The sequence below is a fragment of the Mesoplodon densirostris genome, chromosome 3 (assembly GCF_025265405.1).
Source record: "Mesoplodon densirostris isolate mMesDen1 chromosome 3, mMesDen1 primary haplotype, whole genome shotgun sequence".
Taxonomy (NCBI): domain Eukaryota; kingdom Metazoa; phylum Chordata; class Mammalia; order Artiodactyla; family Ziphiidae; genus Mesoplodon; species Mesoplodon densirostris.
The window spans coordinates 144039574-144048555 of NC_082663.1; the positions used below are offsets into that span (position 1 = coordinate 144039574).

At 47.3% G+C, this 8982-nt stretch overlaps 1 pseudogene; it reads right to left on the bottom strand.

The window, feature by feature from the left end:
- Positions 1-7793: 7793 nt before the first annotated feature.
- On the bottom strand, positions 7794-8622 carry LOC132485669 (mitochondrial transcription rescue factor 1-like; annotated as a pseudogene).
- Positions 8623-8982: the final 360 nt, after the last annotated feature.

Below are 8982 nucleotides of genomic sequence, written 5' to 3' on the forward strand. Positions count from 1 at the left end.
GGGAAGGGGATGAAGGGGAGGAGGGAAGGAGGAGAGAGGGAGGGAATGGAGGGGAGAAGGGGAGGAAGGAGGGGGATAGAGAAAGGGGGGAGACAAAGGAGAGGAAGGAGGTAGATGGACAGAGGAAGTGGGAGAAGAAAGGAGAAGGGGAGGGAGGAGGGAGAGGGATGGAGAGTAGGAGGGAGGGAAAGGGATGGAGAGGAGAAGGGAGAAAGGGAGGAGGATGAAGGGGAAATGGGGAGGAGGGAGAGGAATGAGAGGAGGGAGGTAGATGGAGGGAGAATGGAGGAAGGGGAAGGAGAAAGGGATGCAGGAATGAGGAAGGGAGATAGAGTAGGCGGAGGGGAGAAGGGAGGGAGGGGAGGAGGGAAGGGGAAGGAAGGAGGGAGAAGGGAAGGGGAGGAGGAGGGAGGCAGCATCTCCTCACTCAACTCTTCGTGCAAGAACCTCCAAAGTGGGTTAGGTGCACCCCCAGTGAGTACATCTGTGAAAGTATGGAACCAAATTCTCGAACTTCCATGTCTGCTACTGTTTCATCTACAATGAAGCACTGGACTTTCTTAACCCTTCATGTTTGGTTGACTAAATCCACTTAGCTGCTTGGCAGCAACCCTCCCTCATTCATTCTCATCTGGTGCCTTCATTCGACAGATATTTACTGAGTGCCTGTGGGTGCCAGCCTCCGTTTCAGGTGCTGGGGACACAGTCGAGCATCCTTGTCGGGGACGTTCTAGTGGACAAGACAGATAAGAAACAGGATAAAGAACCATGTTGTGGTGATGCACTGTGGTCTCCTGAGACCTGTGTAAATGGGTTGATGGATTGGGATATTGGCCGGCGAAGTGGAAGATCCCTGCCTGGAAAGAAAGGGTTGAAGGAAATAGTAACAAGAGCAGAAAGGAACAGTGAGAAATGGCAAAGCTGGGTCTCTGTCCCCTCCTGGCACCAGGACTCCATCAGTCACAGGAAGAAATAGAAACCATAGTGATCTCATTGAGTCTCTATCAGAAGATGGCCAAAAACCGCTCCAAATTCTCATGAAGACATTTTGAAATGTGGAGTCATGTTCGCTATGGTTAGCTTCATCTTGGTGGGCACTGTGCATGGCTGGGATTCCTAAGGATGGGCAAAGCCGCCATAGTTAACAGGATTTGAAAAAATAAAGTTTCAAACAGACGATTCAGAATAGGGCATATTCTATTGGACAATTGATGTGGTTTATTCTATGATAAATCACAACAGGATAGGAAAACGTGAGGGGTGGGAGAGAGAGAATCCTTGTAGACTAAATAAGACTGTAGAATTAACATGTGATCCAGCAATTCAAGTTCTGTGTATAGACCCAGAAGAGTTGAAAACAGGGTCTCGAATATATATATATATATATATATATGTATATATATATATATATATATACCCATGTTCACAGCAGCATTAGTCACAATCTCCAAAAGGTAGAAACAACCCAAGTGTCCATCAGTGGATGAATGGATAAACAAAATGTGGTCCATCCATAAAATGGAATAGTATATAGTCTTAAAAAGGAAGGAAATTTTGACACGTGACTCCACGGATGAACCTCAAGGGCATTACGCTAAAAGGACAAACACTGTATGATTCCACTTAAATGAGGTCCCTAGAGCAGCCAAATTCATAGAGACAGAAAGTAGAATGGTGGTTGCCGGAGGATGTGGGGAGGGAGGATTGGCAGTTAGTGTTTAATGGGGACAGACTTTCAGTTTCCCAACATGAAAAGAGTTCTGAAAATGGATGGTGGTGGTGGTTAAACAAAATGTGAATGTACTTAATGCCACGAGCTGCACACTTAAAAATGGTTAAAAGGGTAAATGCTATGGTATATCTATTTCACCACAACTTAAAAAAAAGAGATATGGCCACCAAATGCAGGACACAGACTTTCTGAACTCAAAGAAATCAACTGTAAAAAAACAAGCAGGTGGGCTTCCCTGGTGGCGCAGTGGTTACGAGTCCGCCTGCCAATGCAGGGGACACGGGTTCGTGCCCCGGTCCGGGAAGATCCCACATGCCACGGAGCAGCTGGGCACGTGAGCCATGGCCGCTGAGCCTGTGCGTCCGGAGCCTGTGCTCCACAATGGGAGAGGCCACAACAGTGGGAGGCCCGCATACCACAAAAAAAAAAAAAAAAAAAAACAAGCAGGGAAATTTGAATGTGGGCTGGAAATCAGGTGATGTAAAAATCATTGTTAATTTTGTCAGTGTGATATTAATAAGAAAATGTCTGTGTGCTTTAGACATGTAGTCTGAAGTTTGTAAAATCATATAAGGTCTGGGATTTGCTTTAAAATAGCTCAGAAAATAGGAAAGGAAAATGGATTTATGATGTAAGTCTGGCAAAATCTTGATAATTAGTGTATTTGGGTGATGGGTTGGTCGGGTTCACTGTGCTCTTCTCTCTGCTCTTAGTGTATTTGAACATTTTCAGAATAAAGAGCTCTTACAAAACACAGTGTTTCAGGGCTTCCCTGGTGGCGCAGTGGTTGAGAGTCTGCCTGCCGATGCAGGGGACACAGGTTCGTGCCCCGGTCTGGGAAGATCCCACATACCGCGGAGCGGCTGGGCCCGTGAGCCATGGCCGCTGAGCCTGCGCGTCCGGAGCCTATGCTCCACAACGGGAGAGGCCACAACAGTGAGAGGCCCGCGTACCGCAAAAACAAAACAAAACAAACAAAAAAAACAGTGTTTGAAAAGTGAAGGCAAACTTCTAAAACACAATAGCGGGGGGAGGGGGAGGGATAAATTAGGAGTTTGGGATTAACATATACACACTACTATATATAAAATAGACAATCGACAAGGACCCACTGTACGACAAGGACCCACTGTATAGCACAGGGAACTCTACTCAATATTATGTAATAACCTATAAGGGAAAAGAATCTGAAAAACTATATATAGAGTTACATATGTAATCACTTTGCCGTACACCTGAAACTAACAAAACATTGTAAATCAACTATACTTCAATTAAAAAGTAAAATAAAATAAAATTTTAAATAAAAATGAACCTAAAAATTAAATTTAAAAATAATAAATAAATAAATAAAAATTAAAATGTGTAACACACACACAAAACACGATAGCAAAAGTGTTTTGTACCATTAAGTTTAAAAAATTAAAACAATTTAAACATATTTATCTCACTGATGTCTCATCCTTTGGGCATTTCTATTTTTATGTATATTTTATAGTGCATATAATAAATTCAGCAGCATACTTATATAATCGATAAGCAAAAATATATACATTATGTGCGTGCTGAAATTGTGTTTGTTTTACTGGTAGGGGTAGGAGCTCAGAAGTTTGGAGATCGTAGCTATAAAGACCCTTCAAGTCTTTTTATGGTCCTAGAAAGTGACTGGAATGGGAAACTGGGGCATAAGTTAGCCATTCAAGGAAGTTGTGATGGAAATGGCACTGTAAGCAACATCTCCTGATTCTGAATACCCTACAATGCTTCTCTCTTTCTCCCTGATGTGGCTGACTTTCTTATTTTCTGAGTTATTTAAGAGAAAATCCCTGCCACTTGCTGTTGTAGAAACTCTTCAGCCAAATGATTAAGAGTTTGAGTTTGGAACTCCGACAGGTTGGGGTTCGAATCTCAGTTCTGCCAGTGTCTAACAAGTTACTTCGCCTCTCCCAGCCTCCATTTATTCATCTGTAAATTGGGGATAATGTAGAATCTACAGAATGGCAGAGTTATGACAAGACAACAAGATCAAAAGTGTCTGGCATACAGTAGGTGCCCAATAAACATTAGCTGTCATTATTATTAGAAATTATAGTTATCATTTTCCTTGGGCAACAGGGTTTTAAAATTCTTTAATTCACTGTGACACTTTTCCTTATCCTAAAAATCTATTTTCAGTGGGTATGCAGAAATAACTCACTCTAACCCCTTAAAGAAGCCTCATTTTCTGCGAGAACTAATCAAATTTCTTTTTCAAAAGAAAATAAAAGGGGTTTCTCTGGTGGCGCAGTGGTTAAGAATCCGCCTGCCAATTCAGGGGACACGGGTTCGAGCCCTGGTCCAGGAAGATCCCACATGCCACGGAACAGCTAAGCCCGGGCGCCAGGACTACTGAGCCTGTACTTTAGAGCCTGCGAGCCACAACCACTGAGCCCGCGTGCTACAACTACTGAAGCCCGAGCGCCTAGAGCCCGTGCTCCTCAACAAGAGAAGCCACCTCAATGAGATGCCCGCACACCGCAACAAAGAGTAGCGCCCACTCGCCACAACTAGAGAAAGCCCACACGCAGCAATGAAGATTCAATGTAGCCAAAGAATAATTTGTTTATTTATTTATTTATTTATTTATTTAAAAAAGAAAGAAAATAAAAGGAAACAGGAGGAGAATGGAAATAAATGGGAAGGGAGGAGAGAGAGAAGGCGAGTCCTGGAGAGGGGATAATAGAGGAGTGGTATTTAGCATTGCAACTGCAGATACTAGGTGCACCCTGGTTACTTAGGAAATGATGGGTGGGTGGATGGATGGATGGATAGAAATATGGACAGGTGAATGGATGTAAGGATGGATGGGAGGATAGATAGGGAGATGGATGAATGGATAGATGGATAGAAAAATGGGTGAGTAAATGTGTGCATGGAATAATGGAAGGATGGATGGAAGGATGGAAGGATGGATGGATGGATGGATGGAAATGTGTGCAGGTGAAGGGGATGGATGGGGAGATGGATGAATGGATACATGGATAGAAAGATTGGTGAGTGGATGGGTGGGTGAGTGGATGGGTGGACAGGTGGGTGGGTGGCTAGATGTGTGGATGGAGAGGAGAGATTGTCAAAAGGAAGACAGCATGGGGAAAGAAAAATAAAACTTGGTCACCACGTTGCCTTTCTATATGATTCCTGAATGTGCCACCAGATGTCAGCCTAACCTCAGGAAACTACTTCAGAGGCCACATTGGCTCCACCTTTCTCACCTAACCTGAAGCCCTCCAATTCAAAATGAGCACTGGCTCCTTTTGATAATACAGTTTTCATTGCACTCTGTACTTACACACCCCTCATCAGCACACCCCAAACCCAGCTGGCATTTATAACCCAGTTCCCCCTTCCAGCAGACAGAAGGAAGCCTGGTGAAGACATGTTTAACTTCCTAGAGGTCAGACTGGCTGGCGTGAAGTGGGTGGGAGAAGGGATTTCCGGGTCCCCAGGAGTGATTAGTGTCCTTGTCAGCCTCACCTCCAAGAGCCCTAAACTCATATTTACATCCCGCTTCCCTGCTGTCTGCCCAGGAATCCACTCAGCTCTGAGCCTTGGCCAAAGAAGCTCTTGAGAAAAAGAAAAAGAAAAAAGTACCAGCTCTCCCTCCATACGGGGGGACTGAACCTTCACACAAACCGCCTTTAACCCTCCAACACCCTAGAAAGAGAGACTTCAGGGCTGGTGATCGAGCCCAGAGAGGTCACTTGCCCAAGATCACACAGCAGAGCTGTCTCAAAGCCCACCCTTCCACCCTATGGCAGCCCCCAGGAGAAGACCCACTTTGGGCATCACTGGCAAAGAGAAAGAGGTCCCAGGACCAGAGTCACCAGAGTTACCACATCCTCCCAACCCGGCACCCACCCCCTGCCCACCCCACTTCTCAGGTTTAGGCTCAGGGCTTAAGGTGGAAGTGTGATTCCCTCTGCCCCCCACCGCCCACCCCCCGAAAGTGGCATTTCTCATCCTGGGTCGGAAATGTCCATCCCATTGGAAAGATTTGCCAACCCCTCTGAGTGGACACTCACAGAACCCCGGAGCAGAGTCCTGCGAGCACGCCCTGCCACGCCCACAATTAACCCCTTTGTTGCTGCCCCCGTGGGTGTCCCAGGGGTTCACAGAAGGGACTCCAGGCAGCGGGTATGGATCAACAGGCTGGGAAGGAATTTGAGATTTCAGCAACCAGCACAGCCATATGACTCCGCCCCCGCACGCCAACCTCCACCTCCGCCACCACGCCGCAGAAGCTTGTCAGAAACAAGCGTTACCTGACCCCAAGGAACCCCGTTTACTGCTCCCCATCCCGGGTCCCTGTGGGGCTGGCCGTCCACCCCGTGCATACTCACTCCCATTCTTTCCTCCTGGCCTGGGGGGTGCTGTGGATTTTGTGCGCCTGGTGGGCCAAGATGACATCCCGGTGGTCCACCACGCCGCCCCGCCGCTTCAGGGGAGGGCCCTTGCAGCCGCCGCTCATCAGGTGGGTCCGCGCGTCCTGAGGGATGCTGACTGTGCCCGCGGGGGCACCGTCCGTACCTGCAGGCCCCAAGCCGCGGTCGTGCAGGGCATCATAACTGCGGGACGAGAACATGGGGTCCGGGACCCGGGAGGACTTCGACATCCATGGGCCTCACGCAGAAATCCCAGGGTCTTCTGCCTCCAGCCCGGGATGAAACTAGAGGAGGAGAGAGAAGAGAGCGAGAAAGAGCGAAGGTGAGGGGGATGCAGAGAGCAAACACAGGGAGGAAGAGAAGGGAGGTCGGAGGACCGCACAGGGGGCTGGCCTCCTTCACAGGAAGTCAAAATACACCCCAGGCCCGGCCCAACGGGATTTAGTATTTCCTTGGCAACTCGGGGCTGGGAAGCCAGTTCTTAGGAGCTGCCCAGCAACAGAGGCAGCACCATGGAGCAAAAGACCACGAGGCTGTGTCGCAGAACACTCGGTCCACCTCCCAGCTGCCCGCCACGGAGGGTGGGACCCCGTATTTCTCAGCATCTCAGTGTTGCCCTCGGCAAAATGGGTCATCAGGAGCCTGCTTGTTCACTCTCGGCTGGTCCCTGGGTCCTGTGAGCTCCAGAGTGTCATTTAGAAAACTACAAGGGCGAGTTCAAAGGTCGTTTTTAAAATCCACACAGGGTATGGCCATCTGTGAGTGAACCTGCTCTTTGCCACCTTGGCTGGTTCTTTAAAAAGAGAAAAGGGACAGAGTTCTTGCCCCTCATGAATATATCAGGTGGATATTCAGCCCCAGAGGGACTGAGAGCCCAGAAAAGATCTTTGTCTCCATTTCATTCACGTATTCACTCAACAAACGCTGAGCGAGCAGCCACTGTGTGCAGGCCTTGCACTGGGTGCTGGGGACACAGTGTAAATGAGACACGCAGATGTTTCCCTCTTCGTGGAATGGAGGTTCTAGAAGGTGAGGTGGACGTTGAACAAAATAAGTACATCATGTGGAGATTAGGAGTTGAAAAGTGCAGTGGAGGGTAATTAAGCAGGAAAGGTATATTCATTTGCTGGAGTTGCCATAACAAAGTACCACATGCAGAGTGCCTTAAACAACAGAAATTTATTTCTTCACAATTCTGAAGGCTGCAAGTCTGAGATCAAGGTGTTAGCAGGGATAGTTTCTTCTGAGGCCTCTCCTTGGCTTATAGATGGCTGGCTTCTCCCTGTGTCTTCACATGGTCTCCCCTCTGGGTATGTCTGTGTCCTAATTTCCTCTTCATTTTACCTTAATTACCTCTTTTTTTTTTCTTTTTCCCCCAAATGGTAGGAGAACTTTATTTTTTTAAAAACTCCTCTTGGGCTTCCCTGGTGGCGCAGTGGTTGAGTCCACCTGCCGATGCAGGGGACACGGGTTCGTAACCCCGTGCCATTCCAGAGCCTGTGCTCCTCAGCGGGAGGGGCCACAACAGTGAGAGGCCGGCGTACAGGAAAAAAAAAAAACAAAAAGGAAAATATCCTCTTTTTAACCTGGCCCCTTCCCCCACCACTAGAAAGCAGGTTTATTGCTGAAAAGGAATCCATTTATTTGAGCATACTCTTTTTAGGCAATTTCAATTTCTTCCACTGTCGTAACACCACTCTGTATTTCTCACTGCCAGTCTTCTCTTTAAACACTTTTTTTTTTTCAGGAGAATCTGCATCACCGTCTCTGTTTCTGCTTCTTTATCCTCTCCCATTAGAAGATCCAACCTATCTCCCACTTTCACCATTCTGCTTTTCTTGCATAATTTTCCCCCATTTAGCCTGAGTTCACCTTTGTGGGGTTTACTTTATTTCTTCTGACATCTAGGCCTAGCTTCTGAATAACATCATACTGAAAAGACTGAGCTACTTTTGCTCAGGTCTTTATAGTCTTTGACCACAGTGGGTCGTCCTCAGGCTTCTCTTCCTGCTCACTCATTATGGTCATTCTCTTCATCAGAGTCCCCTCCATCTTCTACTTTTTGAAGAGTCTTTTTAGTGGATTCCTTAGAGCTTATATGACTTTTGAGTCTTATGGAAAATTGGAAAATATATTCTGGAGATATTAAAAGCCTTGGGAGTCTCAGTGAGACAATGTTACAGAAAAGTGTTTTATGGGAATTCCCTGGCAGTCCAGTGATCAGGGCTCTATGCTTCCACTGCAACCGGTTCAATCCCTGTTCGGGAAACTAAGATCCTGCAAGCTGTGCAGTACGGCCAAAAAACCAAAAATGTTTTATAATGTGACGCATTTAACTTGGTACTAGAAAAACAAAAGTATTGATTCCAAGAAGCACAGTGTTTGTGTGACGGTGTCTCCGCAGCATCCAATCCAGGCATCTGACTTTCTTTAAACACTGCTGGGCAATCTGACACTAGCCATAGCCATGGTGCAAATGACCTTCCCGGGTCCTCAAGGTCAAGGGAAACTGGACACCAGCATCTTTGAGCTCCCGATCTGTGCCTGCAGCCAACAGGAGCAGCCAGGCCCAGGGGCAGACAGTCTCAGCCCATTGGGCTCCCACGGACCCTACAGCCCCCGGGGTCCACAGGGCATCCCAAGCTGGCCAGACCCGGGCAGGATGCGAGAGACTCACAGGGAGACCTGGCAGGAGTGTAGGCAGGGAAGAGGAGCCTTAATTATGTCTTTAAAAGACCCTCTCTCCAAATAAAGTCACATGCTACTGTGGGTTAGAACTTCAACATATGAATTTGGGGGCAGGAGATACAATTCCGCTCACCGCAGAGG